Below are 21,739 nucleotides of genomic sequence, written 5' to 3' on the forward strand. Positions count from 1 at the left end.
AAAGAATTCAGGCCATTGGTCTTACAGAAGGTCATACTGATTATATATGTATGGCTATGCTTTTTTGTTTTTTATTTTTAGTTTTTTTTAATAACTGATACATAAAAATATAAAGATTGTATCTGTTAATGTACCATGTAATGTTCAATATGTGTATACATTGCATAATGTTTAAATCAGGTTAAACATATTTCTCTCAGGCTGGGGGAATAGCTCAGTGGTAGAGTGCTTCCCTCTCATGAGTGAGGCTCTGGATTTGATCTTCAGCACTTCAAAATAAAAACAACAACTAAAAAACCCTCCATATTTATTTCCTCAAATATTTATGATTTCTTGGTGGTAACAATTTTTGAAATTTTCCCTTCTAACTTTTTTGGAATGTACAGTACAATATTGTTATCTGTAGTTACCATATAGTACAATATGTTTTCGGGGGTTTTTTTAGCGGGGTTGTTTTTATGATGCCAGGGATTCAATCCAGGGGTGCTTAACCACTGAGTCATACTCCACCCCTTTTTATATTTTATTTAGAGGCAGGATCTCATGAGTTGCTTAGGGCCTCACTAAGTTGTTGAGGCTGGCTTTGAACTCTCGATCCTCCTATCTCAGTTTTCTGAATTGCTGGGATTACAGGCATGCACCACCATGCCTGGCATGTATTTTTTAGTTCATCATTATCCAGCAAGGCCAGATCTGAGCTGTCCAACAAGGCTCTGTAATATCTGAGTTATTACACCCATTTTACAGAAGACACCATTGAGTCTCAGAGAAGCCGTTACTTACCCCTGGGGTCATAGCTAATAAACAAAGAGCCAAGGTTCCAGACTAGTCAGCTTGATTCCACTTGTGTGTACGTATGATGCCGTTTAACTTGTTTCTCTGTCAACTAAGGTTTTGGTGATTCTGGCTAAACATTTTTTGGTAAAATCACTTCACAAGTGATGCTATCTATTTCATAGGGCACCCCATCAGAATACCCAGGTCAGGTGACCCATTCTTAGGGGCTAGGTCAGATCTCATGGTTAAAGTTCTAATTATCAGATGTCTCCCTTTGCAATTAATAAATAACTTGTGTAGTGACACTTTGGCACCACGAAGTGTTCTGTTCTGCCTTGTTCCTTGCTATAGCCCTTATTTGCTAGCAAGGTTTACCTTGTCCACACAAACTGTGACTGAGCAGTTAGCACTTCCTCTAATGGATTATTCTGGAGTAATGGAGGTCCTGCAGCCCAGAGAGAAGGCAGTTGGAATTCCCAGAGCAGGTGCTGAGGGGTCACAGGCTTCCCCTGCCAACTCCTCCGGCTGAGTTCCTAGACCCAGACTAAGTGCTTAAGAGGAATGGCCTCCTTTCAGAGACTGCTGGCTGCTGCCAGAGGCTGCTCAGAGCTTGGCAGAAGCCCCCAAACATAGGTGTGCGTGCGTGTGTGTGTGTGTGTGTGTGTGTGTGGTATCGGGGATTGAACCCAGGAAAACAACCGCTGAGCCACACGGCCAGCCCCTTTTTATATTTTATTTAGAGATAGGGTCTTGCTGAGTTTCTTAGGGCCTCACTAAATTGCTAAGATTGGCTTTGAACTTGCCATCCTCCTGTCTCAGCCTCAGGAACTGCTGGGATTACAGGCGTGCACCACCACAGCCAGCTCCGAACATACCATTTTAAAGCTGAGAGCATTCCAAAGTTGAGAGAAGTTTTCTGTTTACAAATAAAAGACAACTTGGAATCTCCCTTAATTCTTGGAAAACCACCTGCCTGGTTCATTAATATTATGCAAATGTGAAACGGGAAATGTTTGAGCTAAGTTTATTCCTATAATAATGTAAGAGGGTGTCTGGGCTTTGCAGAGTCAAATCTCTTCAGGGTTTGTCCCTTTAAGAGAAATGAGGGTTTTGTCTGTTTTGTATTATGCTTTTGGGGGGATATGTGTGCTGCCTAAGTACGGTTTGAAAATTCTGTGCTTGAAAATTATTGCTAGTTCTGGTGGAGATGGGCACAAAGGGCATGCCCAGAAACGGCCTGAACATAGTCCTCACTGCTATGGTAAGGGCATGGTCCACCAGAACTTCTTCAGGCTAAGTGGAAGAACACGAGCGGACTGCCACCTGAGCTATCAGTAATCAAACCTTGAGCATTTCCCAGAAATCCTGAGGAGTGGCTTACAGTCATCGTACAGGTAAGGGATGACCTCATTCTGACGCAGCCTACAAAATGCTGTTACACCAATACACATACATAATATAGTTCCTGTCCTGAGAAAGCATGTGGATGGTGAAAATAGTCAAAACAGAGGTAAAAGACACGGGAAAAAGGAAACCCTGTCACTGGCAACTTCAAGAGAGAATGAGAGGGCATACATCAATACCAGATCCTTTCAAATTTATAATGGACTAAGACTGTCTACTGAGGATTGAGCCTAAGATGGCTTTTTCACAGTTACATCCCCAATCCCACCCCCCCCTTTTTTTTCTGGAAACAGGGTCTTACTAAATTGCTGAGTCTGGCCTTGAATTTATAATCCTCCTGTCATAAAAAAGATGTCTCCAGAGAAGGGTCTGAGAAGTTCCCAGAGGAGAGAGGGAACTCAATTCAGGACCAGCAGGGTTCTTGGCATGGATGTTGGAAAAGAATTTCAGCAGGAGTCAGACAAAGGCAGAGACAGAAGTTTATTTAAGAAAGTAGATACGCATTCAAGAGAGAATGCAAGCTATCTGGAGAGTGAGAAGCCCCACCTTGGCTGGGGGTTCAACATTTATAGAAGGACTGTCTCAGGGCCGTACTGGAGGTGGAGTCAGGGTGGAGCTGCACAGTTTCCTGCCAGTTTTTCCTGCATTGTGTATTTCCCTCATTTTACAAGGGCATGTTGTTCAAGATTTACAACGGTGCCAGGCATGATGGCATATGCCTGTAATCCCAGTGATTCAGGAGGCTGAGTCAGGAAGATCACAAGTTCAAGGCCAGCCTCAGCAACCTAATGAAGCCCTAAGCAATTTAGGTAGATACTCTCTCTCTCAAAAAAAAAAAAAAAAAAAAAGTATATATATATATATAAAGGTATAGGGATATATAGCTCATTGGTAGAGCACCCTGGGGTTCAATCCCCAGTAATCATATGCACATCCACATATAAAATTAATTGCAATGTGGAATATGAAAACTAATAGTAAACTTTTTGTAATATTATTGTAAAATCCATTGGTCTAACTTGTACTTTGAATGGATTTTTTTTAAATCTATGCATGATTTGTAACATCATGCATTGGAAATACTGATTTATTGAATTATGCAGACCCTTTAATTGTCACTTTATTATACAATGCCAAAAAATAATTTGCTGGGTGTGGTGGCACATGCCTATGATCCCAGTGATTTGGGAGTTTGAGGCAGTAGGATTGCAAGTTCGAGGCCAGCCTGGACAACTTGTGAGGCTCTGTCCGGAAAAAAAAAAAAAAAAAAAAAGAACTGGGAATGTAGCTCAGTGGTAGAGCACCCCTGGATTAAATCCCCAGTGCCCCACCACCACCCAAAAAAATAAACTGAAAAGTTTAAGTATTCAGAAGATGCCAAACTCACAATAATGCGTGTGAGTTCCTCAAAATTCCACTTTTGCTGGACACTCAAAATTTATTCTTTATTCTGTCAATTGTTTCCTTGAATGATAGACTCACATGTTTCATTGTTGAGAAAATGTCTACCAAATATGAATCTAAGTATCCACTGTTCACCAGTCCTCTCAAGGAAAAAATGTTCCTTGAGAAAAGTGGTTTCAAGATAACCTGTGTATTAAAATATGCAGCAAAGTAAGCAGCTAAAGCACTTTAGGCATGCTTACATTTCCACACGCAGAATACTTAGGAATAAATACTCAGGAGAAGAGAGTTTGTTTTCCTGGTGTTGCCCTTGAGTTAAACCGGTTTTGTTCTTGTTTTGGGTGGCCCTGGGCATTGAACCCAGGGCTTCACACCAGGCTAGGTGGGTGCTTTACACAGCTATATCCCCAACCCTTGTCTGTCTTTTACTGAAAGTGCGTGTTGTCAAAGTGTTCAGCGGTTTTACTCACCGCTACTTTTGCACCAATTCGTGCAAATGTCAACACAGTGAAAAGGGCAAATAACATGGCTGCTCAGAATTTTTTTCCCTATTCAATTTAGGTCTGAGTGGTTGGTGGTGGGTGCTGTAAATTAACTGACAATAGACAGATTAGCAGAGAAAGGACATAAAGGATGTGGGAAATTCAGATGCAGAGGCTCCCTGATAGCTGGATGTGTAATTTCCCATCTTAGTAGGGGAAAGGGAGGGAGAGAAAGAGCTTTCACAGTAACACAAATAGGCTTTTAGGGGAACAAAGGGAAGGTATGGTAGTTATTTATGAGAATGTTTATGTATGCAATTTCTCATCTCTGCTAGAAGCTCCTCCAAAAGAGGGATTTGTGTATGGCTCTTCACTCCCAGAAGGCTCTGCATTTAAGATAAGGAAAGTTCTCCTCCTTCTTCTTCTTCTTCCTCCTCCTCTTCTTCTTCTTCTAATGTTTATACAAATGGTTTATTACATAAAATTTAAAAATATATAAAATAAAGAGAATAATACATTATACCTGTCACCCAGATTCAACATATGCTAATTACATGACATTTTAACTTCTATGTTTCTACCCTCTCCCCAGCCAAGCCACACTTGATTCACTTTTGGGTGAGTTCAGAGGGACACATATTGAATGTAACAATTGTGATTGTAAATTTTGTGAATTTATATTTCTATCACTTTCGCTTTCTGTCTTGAAGATATATTGTTTGAAGCATAAGGATTTATGGAAAGTTGAATTATCTTCATGGATAGTATCTTTTACAAATATGGAACATCCCTTTTTTTTTATTGTAAACAAATGGGATACATGTTGTTTCTCTGTATATGGCGTAAAGGCATACCATTTGTGTAATCATAAATTTACATAGGGTAATGTTGTTTGATTCATTCTGTTATTTTTTCCCCTCCCCCCACCCCTCCCACCCCTCTTTTCCCTCTATACAGTCCTTCCTTCCTCCATTCTTGCCCCCCTCCCTAACCCTAACTCTAACCCTAACACTAACCCCTCCCACCCCCCATTATGTGTCATCATCCACTTATTAGCGATATCATTCTTCCTTTGGTTTTTTGAGATTGGCTTATCTCACTTAGCATGATATTCTCCAGTTGCATCCATTTGCCTGCAAATGCCATAATTTTATCATTCTTTATGGCTGAGTAATATTCCATTGTATATATATACCACAGTTTCTTTATCCATTCATTAATTGAAGGACATCTAGGTTGGTTCCACAATCTTGCTATTGTGAACTGAGCAGCTATGAACATTGATGTGGCTGTATCTCTGTAATATGCTGATTTTAAGTCCTTTGGGTATAGGCCAAGGAGTGGGATAGCTGGGTCAAATGGTGGTTCCATTCCAAGTTTTCTAAGGAGTCTCCACACTGCTTTCCAGAGTGGCTGCACTAATTTGCAGCCCCACCAGCAATGTATGAGTGTACCTTTCTCCCCACATCCTCACCAACACCTGTTGTTGCTTGTATTCTTGATAATTGCCATTCTAATTGGGGTGAGATGGAATCTTAGGGTGGTTTTGATTTGCATTTCTCTTATTACTAGAGATGTTGAACATTTTTCCATATGTTTGTTGATTGCTTGTAGATCTTCTTCTGTGAAGTGTCTATTCATTTCCTTAGCCCATTTGTCGATTGGATTATTTGCATTCTTGGTGTAGAGTTTTTTGAGTTCTTTATAGATTCTGGAGATTAGTGCTCTATCTGAAGTATGAGTGGCAAAGATTTTCTCCCACTCTGTAGGCTCTTTCTTTGCATTGCTGATAGTTTCCTTTGCTGAGAGAAAGCTTTTTAGTTTGAATCTTTCCCAGTTATTAATTCTTGCTTTTATTTCTTGTGCTAATGGAGTCCTGTTGAGGAAGTCTGGTCCTAAGCCGACATGTTGAAGCTCTGGACCTACTTTTTCTTCTATAAGATGCAAGGTCTCTGGTCTGATTCCAAGATCCTTAATCCATTTTGAGTTTAGTTTTGTGCATGGTGAGAGATATGGGTTTAGTTTCATTCTGTTACATATGGATTTCCAATTCTCCCAGCACCATTTGTTGAAGAGGCTATCTTTTCTCCATTGCATATTTTTGGCCCCTTTGTCTAGTATGAGAAAATTGTATTTATTTGGGTTTGTGTCCGTGTCCTCTATTCTGTACCATTGATCCACCTTTCTATTTTGGTGCCAATACCATGCCGTTTTTGTTACTATTGCTTTGTAGTAGAGTTGAAGATCTGGTATTGCGATACCCCCTGCTTCACTCTTTCTGCCAAGGATTGCTTTAGCTATTCTAGGTTTCTTATTCTTCCAGATGAATTTCATAATTTCTTGCTCTATTTCTGTAAGGTACATCATTGGGATTTTAATTGGAATTGCGTTGAATCTGTATAGCACTTTTGGTAGTATGGCCATTTTGACAATATTAATTCTTTCTATCCAAGAACATGGGAGATCTTTCCATCTTCTAAGGTTTTCTTTAATTTCTTTCTTTAGTGTTCTGTAGTTCTCATTGTAGAGGTCTTTCACCTCTTTTGTGAGATTGATTCCCAAGTATTTTATTTTTTTCGAAGCTATTGTGAATGGGGTAGTTTTCCTAATTTCTCTTTCTGAAGATTCATCGCTTATGTATAAAAATGCCTTAGATTTATGTGCATTGATCTTATATCCTGCTACTTTACTGAATTCACTTATGAGATCTAAAAGTTTTCTGGTGGAATTTCCTGGTTCCTCTAAGTATACAATCACATCATCAGCAAATAGGGATAGTTTGAGTTCTTCTTTTCCTATTCGTATCCCTTTAATTTCTTTGGTCTGTCTAATTGCTCTGGCTAGAGTTTCAAGGACGATATTGAATAGAAGTGGTGAAAGAGGGCATCCCTCCCTTGTTCCAGTTTTTAGAGGGAATGCTTTCAGTTTTTCACCATTTAGAATGATATTAACCATGGGCTTAGCGTAGATGGCCTTTACAATGTTAAGGAATGTTCCCACTATCCCTATTTTTTCTAGTGTTTTGAGCATGAAGGGGTGCTGTATTTTATCAAATGCTTTTTCAGCATCTATTGAAATAATCATGTGATTCTTGACTTTAAGTCTATTGATATGGTGAATGACATTTATTGATTTCCTGATGTTGAACCAACCTTGCATCCCTGGGATGAAACCCACTTGATCATGGTGCACTATCTTTTTAATATGTTTTTGTATGCGATTTGCTAAAATTTTGTTGAGAATTTTTGCGTCAATGTTCATTAAGGATATTGGTCTGAAATTTTCTTTCCTCGATGTGTCTCTGTCTGGTTTAGGTATCAGGGTAATATTGGCTTCATAGAATGAGTTTGGGAGGGTTCCCTCCTCTTCTATTTCATGGAATACTTTAAGAAGTATTGGAATGAGCTCTTCTTTAAAGGTTTTGTAGAACTCAGCTGAGAACCCATCTGGTCCTGGACTTTTCTTTGTTGGTAGGCTTTTGATGACTTCTTCTATTTCATTACTTGAAATTGGTCTATTTAAATTGTGTATGTCCTCCTCGTTCAGTTTAGGCAATTCATATGTTTCTAGAAACTTGTTGATGTCTTCGAAATTTTCTATTTTGTTGGAGTATAGATTTTCAAAATAGCTTCTAATTATGTTTTGTATTTCAGTCGTGTCTGTTGTGATATTTCCTTGTTCATTCCCAATTTTAGTGATTTGGGTTTTCTCTCATCTTCTCTTTGTTAGTGTGGCTAAAGGTTTATCAATTTTGTTTATTTTTTCGAAGAACCAACTATTTATTTTGTCAATTTTTTGTATTGTTTCTTTTGTTTCAATTTTGTTGATTTCAGCTCTGAGTTTAACTATTTCCTGTCTTCTACTACTTTTGGTGTTGGTCTGTTCTTCTTTTTCTAGGGCTTTGAGCTGTAGTGTTAGGTCGTTTATTTTTTGAGTTTTACTTCTTTTATTAAATGTGCTCCATGAAATAAATCTTCCTCTAAGTACTGCTTTCATAGTGTCCCAGAGATTTTGATATGATATTTCTTTGTTCTCGTTTACCTCTAAGAATTTTTTAATTTCCTTCCTAATATCTTCTGTTATCCATTCTTCATATAATAGCATATTGTTTAATCTCCAGGTGTTGGAGTAGTTTCTGTTTTTTACTCTTTCATTTATTTCTAACTTCAATCCATTATGATCTGATAGAATACAAGGTAGTGTCTCTATCTTCTTGTATTTGCTGACATTAGCTTTGTGGCATAATATATGGTCTATTTTAGAGAAGGATCCATGTGCTGCTGAGAAGAAAGTGTATTCGCTCTTGGTTGGATGGTATATTCTATAAATGTCTGTTAAGTCTAAATTATTGATTGTGTTATTGAGATCTATGGTTTCTTTGTTCAATTTTTGTTTGGAAGATCTGTCCAGTGGTGAGAGAGGCGTGTTAAAATCACCTAGTATTATTGTGTTATGGTCTATTTGGTTCCTAAAATTGAGAAGGATTTGTTTAACATACATGGATGAGCCACTGTTTGGGGCATAGATGTTTATGATTGGTATATCTTGCTGATTTATGCTTCCCTTAAGCAGTATGAAATGTCCTTCTTTATCCCGTCTGACTAACATTGGCTTGAAGTCCACATTATCTGAAATGAGGATGGATACTCCAGCTTTTTTACTGAGTCCATGTGCATGGTATGTTTTTCCCCATCCTTTCACCTTTAGTCTATGGGTATCTCTTTCTATGAGGTGAGTCTCTTGCAGGCAACATATTGTTGGATCTTTCTTTTTAATCCAATCCGCCAGTCTATGTCTTTTGATTGATGAATTCAGGCCATTAACATTCAAGGTTATTATTGAGATATGATTTGTATTCCCGGTCATTTGGTTCATATTTAAAATTTTATTTATTTTTTTATTTATTTTTTGACACATCTTGGTTCCTCCTTTATTTGACAGTTCCTTTAGGATAATTCCTCCCTTTGCTGATTTGCTCCTTTGTTTTTTATTTCTTCCTCATGAAATATTTTGCTGAGAATGTTCTGTAATGCTGGCTTTCTTTTTGTAAATTCTTTTAGCTTTTGTTTATCATGGAATGATTTTATTTCATCGTCAAATTTGAAGGTAAGTTTTGCTGGGTATAAGATTCTTGGTTGGCATCCATTTTCTTTCAGAGCTTGAAAAATGTTGTTCCAGACCCTTCTAGCTTTTAGGGTCTGGATTGAAAAATCTGCTGATATCCGTATTGGTTTCCCCCTGAATGTAATTTGGTTCTTTTCTCTCATAGCCTTTAAAATTCTGTCTTTATTTTGTATGTTAGGTATTTTCATTATAATGTGCCTTGGTGTGGGTCTGTTGTAATTTTGTGTATTTGGAGTCCTATAAGCCTCTTGGACTTGATTTTCCATTTCATTCTTCAGATTTGGGAAATTTTCTGATATTATTTCATTGAATAGATTGTTCATTCCTTTGGTTTGTTTCTCTAAGCCTTCCTCAATCCCAATAATTCTCAAATTTGGCCTTTTCATGATATCCCATAGTTCTTGCAGATTCTGTTCATGATTTCTTACCATCTTCTCTGTTTGTTCAACTTTGTTTTCGAGGTTAAATATTTTGTCTTCAATATCTGAAGTTCTGTCTTCCAGGTGTTCTATCCTATTGGTTATGCTTTCTATGGAGTTCTTAATTTGGTTTATTGTTTCCTTCATTTCAAGGATTTCTGTTTGGTTTTTTTCAATATCTCTAACTCTTTATTGAAATGATCTTTTGCTTCCTGAATTTGCTCTGTTAACTGTCAATTGGTGCAATCATTCAATGCCTGCATTTGCTCTTTCATCTCATCATTTGCTTCCCTAATCATTTTAATTATGTACATTCTGAACTCCCTTTCTGTCATTTCTTCTGCCATGCTGTCGTTGGATTTTATTGATGTAACATCTAGATTTGTTTGGGGCATTTTCTTCCCTTGTTTTCTCAAATTGTTCAGGAATCAGTGGGTCATTAAGATATTGCAGATTTCCTCTATCGACTTATAATGTCCCTGAAGATTGCTAGTATATCCCCTCTTATCCTTCAGTAGCCTGAAGTCTTGGAGGAAGTTGATAATGCGGAGCTCCACGAAGAAGCTGCCTCTCTAGGGGTGGTGACCCTCAGGTGGCGTATATTCCCTGCTAGTGGGCAGAGGTGCCTCCACTTGTTGACCAATGGTAATCCAACGGGGAACTAGGCTGCGGGCTGAGGCAAGGCCTGTTTGTGCCTGTGTCTCTGGTTTTACCGTCCCTGTGGGAAAACCTCACCCGGAAGGGAAGACTCACTCGGTGGGGACGTCTCCCTGGTCAGTTCCCCTCCTAGAGGTTCCCCTCAATCTACAACTACCTCCTGGGCTGGGCTGTCTTCCTCTGCAACGATCCCAGGGGCCCGAACCTACCTCCTGGGCCTGGGAGCTTCACCCTTCGCAGGCGAGTCTCCTTAGGCTGCCTCTCCACAGAGAATCTGCCCGCAGTCCTGGAAACTTCGCTCCGCCCCTAGGCATGTCTAGGTGCGGCTCTTCCAGCAAGAAGCCACCTAGCTCCTGGGACCCTGCTCTGCACCTAATCGCCTGGCTATGCGGCCCCTCCTCTGAGCCGCCACCTGGAGCCCCATACAATAGCTCCGATACCCAGAGACACGCCTCCTCCGGACAGCGGCCCAGTTTCCGACACAGTCACTAGGAGTTCAAGCAACTCACTTCGCGTCTCCTCCTCCCGCCAACCGCCTGTAGCCCTAGGCAGTCACTGCAAGTCCAAGTGACCCACCCTGTTCCTCCTCCTCCTCCTCGGGGTAGCCCCCCGAGTGTTCAGGAGCGGTGGCTCCGAGACCAAGTGACCCACCGCGCTCCTCCTCCAGGCAGGCCACTGGTGTTCAGGAGCGGTCGCTTTTAGTCCAATCAACTCACCACTCGCCTCCTCCTCTGGCAACCGCCTGTAGCTCTGATGCAGTCACTCCCAGACCAAGCGATCCACCGCGCTCCTCCTCCAGGCAGGCCATCGGTGTTCTGGAGCAGTCCTTCCGAGTTCAAACAGCTCGCCACGCAGCTCCTCCTCTGGCAACTGCCTGTGGCTCTGATGCAGTCACTCCTAGGTCAAGCGACCCGCCGCGCTCCTCCTCTTCCTCCGGGCAACCTCCCGGTGTTCAGGAGCACTCGCTCTGAGTTCAAACAGCTTGCCATGCAGCTCCTCCTCTGGCAACTGCCTGTAGCTCTGATGCAGTCACTCCTAGACCAAGCGACCCGCCGCGCTTCTCCTCTTCCTCCGGGCAACCCCCGGTGTTCAGAAGCCGTCGTTCTGAGTCCAAACAGCTCGTCACGCAGCTCCTCCTCAGGCAGTCGCCCGGAGCCCCAGTGGTTGCTCCGAGTCCAAGCGCTGTGCTGAGCCGCCTCCTCTACGATGATCCCAGTTGTCCGTGTTTACCGCTCCAGCGGGGGGAGGGGCGTCTCGCCGGGCAACTCCACTTCACAAAGTTCCCTGCGTTCCGGGGCTACCGCCACATCCGGGACGCCTCCCCAATGGGAGAGACTCACCTGGCAGCTTTGAGTTGGTCCCAAGTCTCACTATCTCCTCTTTTGAATCTTGCGTCCTGGAGCAATGTGAAATGCAGCCGCCCTCTAGTCCGCCATCGCTTCTTCTTCTTCCTTTCTGCTAATGGCTTCTACTCCGCTTCTTTCTGCTCACTGCTGCTCTGCTTGCTGCTGCTCCTTACTCCCCTTTTTGTTAATTAAATATTTTTGTCTGGAGATTATTTATCTGACATTAATATTGCTATCCTTTTGCATTCACCTACTATATTTTCTTTTTTAATTTACATTTTATTCTTATCAAAGTAATATATATGTACATATATATATATACAGATAGATATACTTTTTTTTTTTTTTTTTTGGTGGTGGTGGTGGTGCTGGGATGGAACCCAGGGTTTTGCACATGCTAAGTGTGAGGAAAAACTTGACCCAGGCAATGCCGTTTTGAAACAAGAATCACCTCAAGGTCACTCTGACTCAGCCTAACTTTACACCCCAGACAACACTGCAACATCACTCAAAGAAAGGAAATTCTCTCGTACTGAAATCCTGAAAAACACCACTTCTGTAACTGTGATCCGCTTTATGCTGTGAATATATTCTTTGCTGCTCTGCCACTGCAACTTATTTTTAAAATGGACATGTTTCTTTCTTTTCCTCTCTCCCTCCCCCTCCCCAATATTCCTCCCTAATCTCCGGGAAACAGAATTACCTTCCCCATCCTAGGCCGAGTTATCTGTCCTTGAGCACACACACCCACCACAGTAATGGAGTAATTCAGACTTGAGGATGGCACCTGAAGATCTCAGAAATGACTATCTCCCAAATTAACCAGTGACTTACAGCTCCGGACAGAACATGTGGAATGTAGCCTTTGAATCACCTCTTTAAAATACCTGTTCCCCTTGGTGGGCAGAATCACAGCCTCTAGGCCAGGAGTAGTCCCCTGTGCTTCTCCTTTGCTAGCAAAGCAATAAACTTCTTTTTCCTTTTTCTCAAAACCATCTCCTTGTTTTAGGATTGGCATCAAGGACAAGGACTGAGCTTTCAATAAGAGTTTAATATGGAACAGTAACCACCTCAAAGAATAGAGATGATGACCCTTCCCTGACAATCCCCTGGCAACAGCTTAACGGCCAAAATTCCCCCACTGCCTTATTCCCCTGTATTTACCCCACACTGTAAGTAGAAGATGGGTCTCAGTCTCCCCTGGACCCTCTCCGCAGGTTTGTCCCGCATAAACCTGTGCTACTCTTGAACCACCTCTCCTATTCCCTTCATTCAGTTCTTTTCTACATTTTGGTGCTGAAACCCTGGATGGGTATTTGAGGTTTCCACTATGGGCAGCCCCTCTGGGCCTTCCCTTGACCTCAACCAGTGTCTCTTTCTTTGCTCTCTCATACTCCCTCCTTCCCCTCTGGCAGCTCTGTTAAGAACCACTCACATTGCTGGACTTTGCATCCACCACTGACCACTGCCCATTGGGTGAGTGACCCCCTCCAACTCTTCTGGATTCCTGGCATCCCTGCTACAGTTTCTCTCTCCATGGATACTGTTCCTCTGAGAAGTCCAGTGCTGGGTGAGAGAAACCCCCACTGCCACTGGGTAGCAATTACTTGCTTTCTTTGGGGACACCCACTGATTGCCTGTATGCCATTGTTGTTCTTGGAACAATCTTAGAGAAACCAAATTCTCTAAGGGGATGCCCCTTGACTTTGGCTTTTCTCTCTTTGAGTTCCTGGGGGTCCTCCACAATCCTTTTGTCCAGCATGGGCCAGACCCTGTCAAAGCCTCCACGAGACACCCCTCATGGTAACTTCCAGAACATATCTAGACCCTGGGTCTCCAAGACACAGTCAAACCTTAAAGAATGGTGGTCTTCTGTAACACTGCCTTGCCCCAACAATGACAATTAACAATGACAGTCACTGGCCTAAAGACAGCACATTTAACTTTCAAATTCCCTGAGAGTTTGAAACTTTCTCCATCACAGTGGCAAATGGTAGGAGGTCCCCCAGGTCCAGGCCTCCACTACAGGCCTGGTACTTCTGCTCCAGACCTTCTCTTTGCTAAAATTGCTCAACTTTTCACATTCTTCTCATCACTGAAAAAAACCTTAAGGTATCCCTGTCTTGGGACCCTTTCCTCTTTGGGAACCCTGCTTTTTTTCTATTACTCTGACAATTCCTGTAACTTTGCTCTTTCTGATTCTTGTGTTCATGGATTTTATTCCTTGAATTTGCAAGACAAAGAACCCACCCATCCACCCTCTGTGTTACATTTATAGGGGCTCCCCTGGGCTCCCTGAGATCTACAGAAGGGTGAGTAATTTGGATAAGGAAACTCTTATTTCTCTTTTCTGTGCTCTTTCTCATGGACAAACTATCATCTGTAAGGCAGTTAAATGTGACTATCATGGCTGCTAGTCTTAAGATTCAGGTGAGCCAGGAGAGGTGGCACATGCCCAGCAGCTCTGGAGGCTGAGACAGGAGGATGGCGAGTTCAAAGCCAAGCTCAACAACTTAGGGAGGCCCTAAACAACTCAGTCAGACCCTGTCTCTAAATAAAACACAAAAAGAGGGCTGGGATGTGGTTCAGTATTTGTGTGCCCCTGAGTTCAATTCCCAGTACTAAAAAACAAAAAACAACAACAACAAAAAATTAGGTGATAGGCTTGCTGGGCAGGAGGGTTGATACCACTTTACCTAGGTGTTGGGAATATGGGTTCTGACTTGCTTCCATTTCCTTTCCATGGGAGAGAATTGGTGCATGGGACAGAGGTAAGCTTGAGACACTTGAAGATAGAAGATCTCATGTCCTGTGTCTGACCCTGACAGCCTTCAGGGGTACCAAATGTAAACCACCATCTGTCTTTCTGTTTCTAACTGACTTAGCTCCATGGTGGAGGGCACCCTCACTTGACTAATCTTGGATCCTGAGATGAAGACTTAGTCTGATCTAAGGTCTTTGGGGAAAAGGTGACCTGTTAATTCCCAAGAGTGTCTCTCCTTCTCTACAGAAATACCTCTTCCACATACATGCACACCATGGTGCTCAGGCTACTTCCACTTGCTCTGTATGTCCTACTGATCCTCAACTCTTTCACCTTCTCTCTCAAGTGCCTAAATAGAGTCTTTAGGGGCCTCCAGGCTTTCAAATGCTTTCTGGGACCCAAACCCCAAGTCTGTCCCTCATGTCCATATCTTAAATAGGGATTCCTTATGGGAGAGTTCCAGGATAGAGCTCCCATACCTTCAAAATTAGACTTTCTTATTTAGACCTTTACAAGACACCTTTTCTTCTGTATTCCCCCTTGTTCTGCAGGGAAAAGATCAGAAGCAGCTCTATGTCAATTACAATGAATTACCACTTATCTCTCCTAGATCAGGGATTGTTTGCCTTCTGAATTGGGGAAATTACCCAGAGCACTATCAGGCTTGCCTCTTTGTTACATAAAAGGCTGTTTCCTTTTTTCTCATACTCTGGGATTCTGCTTTTTCAGTAAGTTCCTTGCACTCTGGTCTGATAAAGATATTCCATGTGTTCCTTTACTAGAGTAATTATGGTCATTTGGGAGAGTGGGGGAATCTCTGTCCTTTTTTTTTTTTTTTGAGTTCTATTTTTTCTGGTGAATTCACGTTTGGTTCTGCATACCTAAATTAATATATTTTGTTCTGATTGGTCTTTTTTTGTCTAACGGTAGCCTTTTTTTTTTTTTTTAAATCTCTCTATATGTCTTTTTCCTGCTGTCTTTATTTGGAGACCAAATATTCAATGGTTAACTCAAATATGCTGGGAGAAAAAAAGAGCTTCTCCTTTGGAGAATCCTAAGGAGGGAATGTCCCTAATGTCCTACAGAGGATGAGTGGTCACCTGAACCTTTGATTTCAATATCCAATGTGGCTGACAGACCTCACTCCTAAAATTCCTAATTATACAAGTCCATCCCATGCCTGCATCATACTACAAAAATATGTGACCAACTCTATTTTAATATTTAAAAGGCTAAATCTAACAGACATTGTGTAATAAATTTTGTCCCCTACTGGTGGAGCATAAGAATTATTTCAGAATATGAATTTAAGAAAGGGTCTAAAGTTAGAAAAGAGAAATAAAAAACTTATAAATATGAAAATACATTTTAGTATGGAAAATTAAAAGGAAAAAGAAATGTTTCTGGATGAGAAAGTATTTTGTATGGAAAAGTAATATTCCTGTGCTAAAGTCCACGATGAAAGAGAGAACAAAACTAAGGATATAAACAAGTTGTAGAATGTCTAAGTAAGTTGCAAAAGGTTTATGGAAGGTAAATCTCAAAAACTTTGTGTATGCAATTAAACTGGTTACAATTAGCACAAAGTTATTGAAGGATTGCTATGAAGCAAAATCTAAAATTTTAATCTGCTCTTATCTATTAAGATAATTTTCTTATATCTGTTAGGTTTTATTACTTAGGGAAAATAAGTCTTAAAGGAATTAGGGTTTGTACCTGTTTTAAAGTTTTTTAAAATGATTATTTCATAACTGGTTAAACAAGCAACTGTTACTTTAGGTTACTACACTATAGTTGACACCCTAGATATGTGTGACTAGAAATATGTATACATCTGAGAATTAAATGTTCAAGCTTTGTCTCAGTGTTACATAAAAGTATATAAAATAAAAATTTATGTAGGTCTAATACAGGCAATGTAACCAATAAGTGCTATCTTTTATACATTGTCCATGTTAAAACCTGTCTTACCTCTGTTTGCTTTGAGTACATAAAGGTTTTATTATATAAATGAGATACACATATATCAAGTAAGCTTATTTCTGACCATTAACACTGTTTCTCTCATTAATTTCATTTTGTGTTTTCCTTATAAAACTTTATAACCATTATATGTTATGTTTTGCAGAAGTACTACTTCTAACAGAAAAACCTGAGTTAAGATAAGCCATCACCTACAGGACAGATGGGATATAATGCTATTTTCCAGTAGTGAGACTGACCCTAATTAAACAAAAGGGGTTACTATAAAATTATAAGCATTATCATATAATCCATTACTCCCACTTTAAGACTGGTGAAATTGACCTGCTGGATGTTTAAAACCAAAAACTTGGATACCAAATTCAAGGAAGTAAAAGCATCAAGCGGCCTACATTTTGACCCTTGCACTCTAAGGTCAGCCAGAACCCAGAAAACCAGGTGATGTCTCTAAAGGCCCTCCAACTCCAGTGAGTTACTCAAACTCCCATTCAGGGGATTGTGAGGATCCTAGAGAACAGGAAGTCAACAGTCCACATTCTGCAAAGAGAAAGGTCACTGGAAAGGGAAAAGTCCCAAATGCTTCCAAGGGAAGCCACATGTGGTCAGCAAGACCCTGACCCATCCTGGCAGATGGCACAACTGGTAGAGGAAATCTAATGGAGCCAAAAGTCTTCTCACATGTTCCCCAGAGTGACCTCTGACAAATTTTAGCTGACTCTTAATAGTAGATAAGAAAAAGGTCAATTTTGACCAACTTTGTCTTAAACACCTGGCAGGAGAGTATAACCAAAGCATGAGTCACACAGGGACATTAAGGAAAAAGGCAATGACTCTTTTAATATAACTCAAAATGTACCCTGTGTCAGTTCTCCTGCAAATAAATAAAACTGGGAGGTTAGAAAGAAAGGGTTATAAAAGACACTGCCAGAGTCACAAGTTTGTTCTAAGTCAATTTGAGATGTACAAATTTTCCTAACCTCCTCCATAGGTAAACTCAACCTGCTTTTCACTGGTAGGATTATCTAATTCTAGTATTTATTCTTTAGATTGGTCTAAAAGAGAAATCAAATGGCATTCCACAGCTCAAGGGGACACTTCCACCATTATAAAAATTAAATACGTGTATGTTTCCAGCAACTCTTCTAACGTTTATAAAAACTTACATGGCCTCCACTCACAAATAAATGACATGCAAGACCACACTTTGATCTCTAATAAGTTACTATCTTCATGGTCTTCAGAAGTTGGCTGAAAACACTGATGAGTTTTGTGCTAATTGTTTGTAGAAAATAATGCTTTGCAGTATTGTTTATTGTTGTCCTACCATGATCCCTGCCCCATGTATACTCTGTCCAGTCACTTGTCAACTGTCATCATGGACCTGTGAACTGCCCTGATATAGCAGGGAAAAAAAACTTCAGCCACATCTTGCATCACATATAAAAAATAATGCAAAATGCATCACAGAACCTGGTGTGGTGGCACACACCTGTAATGCCAAAGACTCAGGAAGTTGAGGCAGGAGGATTGCAAGTTTGAGACAAGCCTGGGCAATTTAGCAAAACCATGTCTCAAAATTAAAAATAAAAAGAGCTGGAGATGCAGCTTCTTAGTAGAGGGTCTCTGGGTTCAGTCCCCAGTACCACAAGGAAAAAAACAGAATCACAGACTTTAATGTAAAATGCAAGACTATGATGTAACTTCTATAAGAAAAAAATATATATATCCAATCATTCCAGCATCATATCATTTATCGAAATGATTATCCTTTCTCCACTGAATTGCCTTCGAACCTTCATTGAAAATCCATTTCCAATCTCTCTTTTCCACTGATTATTTTACTATAGCTGCATAACAAGTCTTGAAATTGTGTAGTATGAATCCTCCAATATAATTCTTTTTCAAAGTTGATCTTGCTATTCTAAGTCATTTGCATTTCTACATAAATTTTAGATTCAATTTCTGAATTTATGCCAAAAAGGTCAACTGGGATTTTATTTGGAATTGCATTGAGTCTATGAATTAGTTGCTGGATTTCTACATAGATGATCATGTTCTTTGCATATACAGGCCATTTTTCTTTTCCTTTATGATACAGATGTTTTTTGTTTCATTTTCTCGCAAGGTTGGATGCACTAGAAGCTCTAGTACAATGCTAAATAGAAGTGATGAGATCTTATATCCTTGTCTTGTTCCCAAGTTTAGGAGGAAATCATTCATCTTTCATTATTAAGTATAATGTTGGCTGTAGGGTTTTTGCTTTTGTTTTTTGTTTTGTTTTGGTGCTGGGGATTGAATCACTGAGCTACACCCCCATTTTTATATTTTCTTTTGAGACAGGATCTAAGTTGCTTAGGGTCTTGCTAAATTGCTGAGGTTGGCCTCCAACTTGGGATCCTTCTGCCTCAGTCTCCTAAGTTGCAAGAATTATAGGTATGCACCTTTGTGCCTGGTGATTATCTTTTTTAGAAATGATAAAATTGAATGTAATAAATTTTTGTTTGTAATTTTGCAACTATGGTCATGATGAACACTGTTCTGTAGTTTTCTTATGAGGTTTTTACCTGGTTTTAATATCAGAATGATGCCAATTTTATGAAATGAGTTAGAAAATGTGCCCTTCTTTTCAAATTTCTTGAAGAACTTTGTGGAGTTGGAATGATTTCTTCTTTAAGTGTTCAATAGAATTTATCAGTTAAATCATCTGCTCCTGGATCTTTCTTTGTGGGAAGATTTTTAATTACAAATTCAATTTCTTTAATACATGTAGAATTATTCAAGAAGGCTATTTGTTCTTTTCTGAAAAATCTTCATGCACTTTATATGTACATTTTTATTGGTACATTGTAATTATACATAATAGTGGGATTCATTATAACATATTTGTACATATCATAATTTGATAAATTTAGTTCCCTGGTATCTTCCCTTTCTCTCCCCTCCTCCCTCCTCCTGGTTCCCTTCCTCTATTTAACTGACCTCCCTTCTATTTTCCTTTTTTTTTCCCCCCTCTTTTTTTATCTCTCTGGCTTCCACATATGAGAGAAAACAAACCCCTATCTTACGGAGTCTTATTTCACTAATATAATGCTCTCAAGTTCTATCCATTTTCCTGCAAATGACATAATTTCCTTTTTCTTTATGGACGAGTTAAACTCCATTGTGTATATGTACCGCATTTCCATTATCCATCCATCTGTTGATGGACACCTAGACTGACTCCATACTTGGTATACTGTGGATTTTCCTTTTATAAACATGGGTATGCTTGTTTTGCTGTAGTATACTGATTTTAATTCTTCAGGATAAGTGGTATAACTGGGTCACATGGTGGTTCATTGTTTGTCTTTTGAGGACCCTCCATACTGATTTCCGTAGTGGTTGTACTACTTTATAATCCCATCAACAGTGTATAATCCTCTCCAGCATTGTTATTTGTATTCTTGATGACTGACATTCTAACTGGATTGAGATGAAATCTCAGTTTTGATTGATTTCCCTCATTGCTAAAGATGACTAACATTTTCTACATATTTATTGTCCATTTGTGTTTCTTCTTTCAAGAAGTGTCTGTTTAGTGTCTTTGCCCATTTATTGATTGGGTTGTTACCTATTTCTTCTTGAGAGAACTTTGGTAGTTTGTATCTTTCAAGGAATTTTGTCCATTTTATTTGAGGTGTCAAATTTATTGGCATACAGTTATTCATAATATTCCTTGTGTTCTTATTAATCTGAAGAATATGTAGAAAAGTCACCTCTTTCATTCCTGATTGGTAATTTGTGTCTTCTTTCTTATTTTCCTAAAGGTCTTCAGGATGTTTATCAATGCTATTGATCCTCTTAAATAACCAGGTTTTGGTTTCATGGATACTCTCTACTATTTTCCTGTCACAATGCCTGTTTTGATCATTACTTCTTTTCTTGTGCTTACCTTGGTTTAAAATGTTCTCTTTTATTCTATCTCTTAAGGTGGAAGGTGGGGTCACTGGTTTGAGGCCTTTGTTTCTGGCATTTGGTGCTATAAATTCCCTCCTAAGGACTACTTTAGCAACACCCCACAAATTCTGATACATTGTCTTTTCATTTTCATTCTTCTCAGAGAAGACTTCCTAACGTCCCTTTGATTTCTTCTGTGACCCATGGCTTATTTAGCAGTGTGTTATTTATAAGTATTTGGAGATTTCCCAAAGGTCTATAATTGAGTTCCAAATTAATTCTCTTGTTTCCAGAGAAGACATTTGGTATGATTAATCTTGTAAAATGTATTAAGACTTGTCTTATCCTGCACAATATGGTCTATCTTGGCAAATCTTCCATGTACACTTGTAAATGTGTGTCCTGCTGTTGTGGGGTGGAGCTGGTTTAGACCAGCTTGATTGATAATGTTGTTAAAACCTTCCAGATCCTTCTTAAAGGTTTTCTGTTTTTGCGTTCTATCAGTTATCAAAACAGTGATATTAAACTCTTCAACCATTGCTGGGGATATGGATTAGTAATAGAGTGCTTGCCTGGCATGCATGAGGCCCTGGATTCAATTCCTAGCACAAAAAAAAAAAAAAAATCAACCATGACTGTGGGTTTATTTCTCCTTGATATTCTATCAGTTTTTGCTTCATGTGTTTTAAAGATCTATGTGCATGAACACACATTTACATTTTTTAGTCTTCTTGATGAATTGACCCCTTTGTCGTTATGACATGACTTTATTCCCATGAAATCAAGCTTTGACTCACATTATATAACCATTCCATCTTCTTTTAACTAGAGTTCTCATGTGAATCTTTTCCCATCCTTTGTACTTTCATAAGTCTTTGTATTTAGGTTTGCTTCATGCGATCATCATCTAGTTGGGTTTTGCTTTGATATCCACTCTGACATCCTCTCCTGCCCTTTCATGTGTGTGCCTCGCACATGCTCTACCACTGAGCTACATCCCAGATACTTTTACATGTTATAAACCCCATGACACACTGTTATAGTTGATTAAACAGTGAATTATCTCTTGAGATGTTAAAGAACACAGCCCTGCTAAGACAGGTTTTGTCAGCCTGTGATCTGCAATCAACGCTGGGACTGAGTCAGGAAATAAGATTGAGGCCCCTAGACTTTCCCAAGAGTTCCCTATTAATATTTCTCAGGCAGCTTAAGAAATATGTGAGCCAACATAATGACAAGATCATGTTAAGGTCACTGCTTTCCTCTCATGCCTACCATTTCAGATAATTTCCAGTAGCTACTCTAAAGTTGAAGGCAAGAGAACTGCTGAGCAGAGCCAACTATCAATATCTGAGAGATTTCAGAATTCTGAGCTATGTTTAAGTGAGATATTCTGAGATGTCTGGCTGAGTTTGTATGTGTGTATGTATGTGTATATGCATA

Source organism: Sciurus carolinensis, chromosome 13 (genome assembly GCF_902686445.1).
Source record: "Sciurus carolinensis chromosome 13, mSciCar1.2, whole genome shotgun sequence".
NCBI lineage: Eukaryota > Metazoa > Chordata > Mammalia > Rodentia > Sciuridae > Sciurus > Sciurus carolinensis.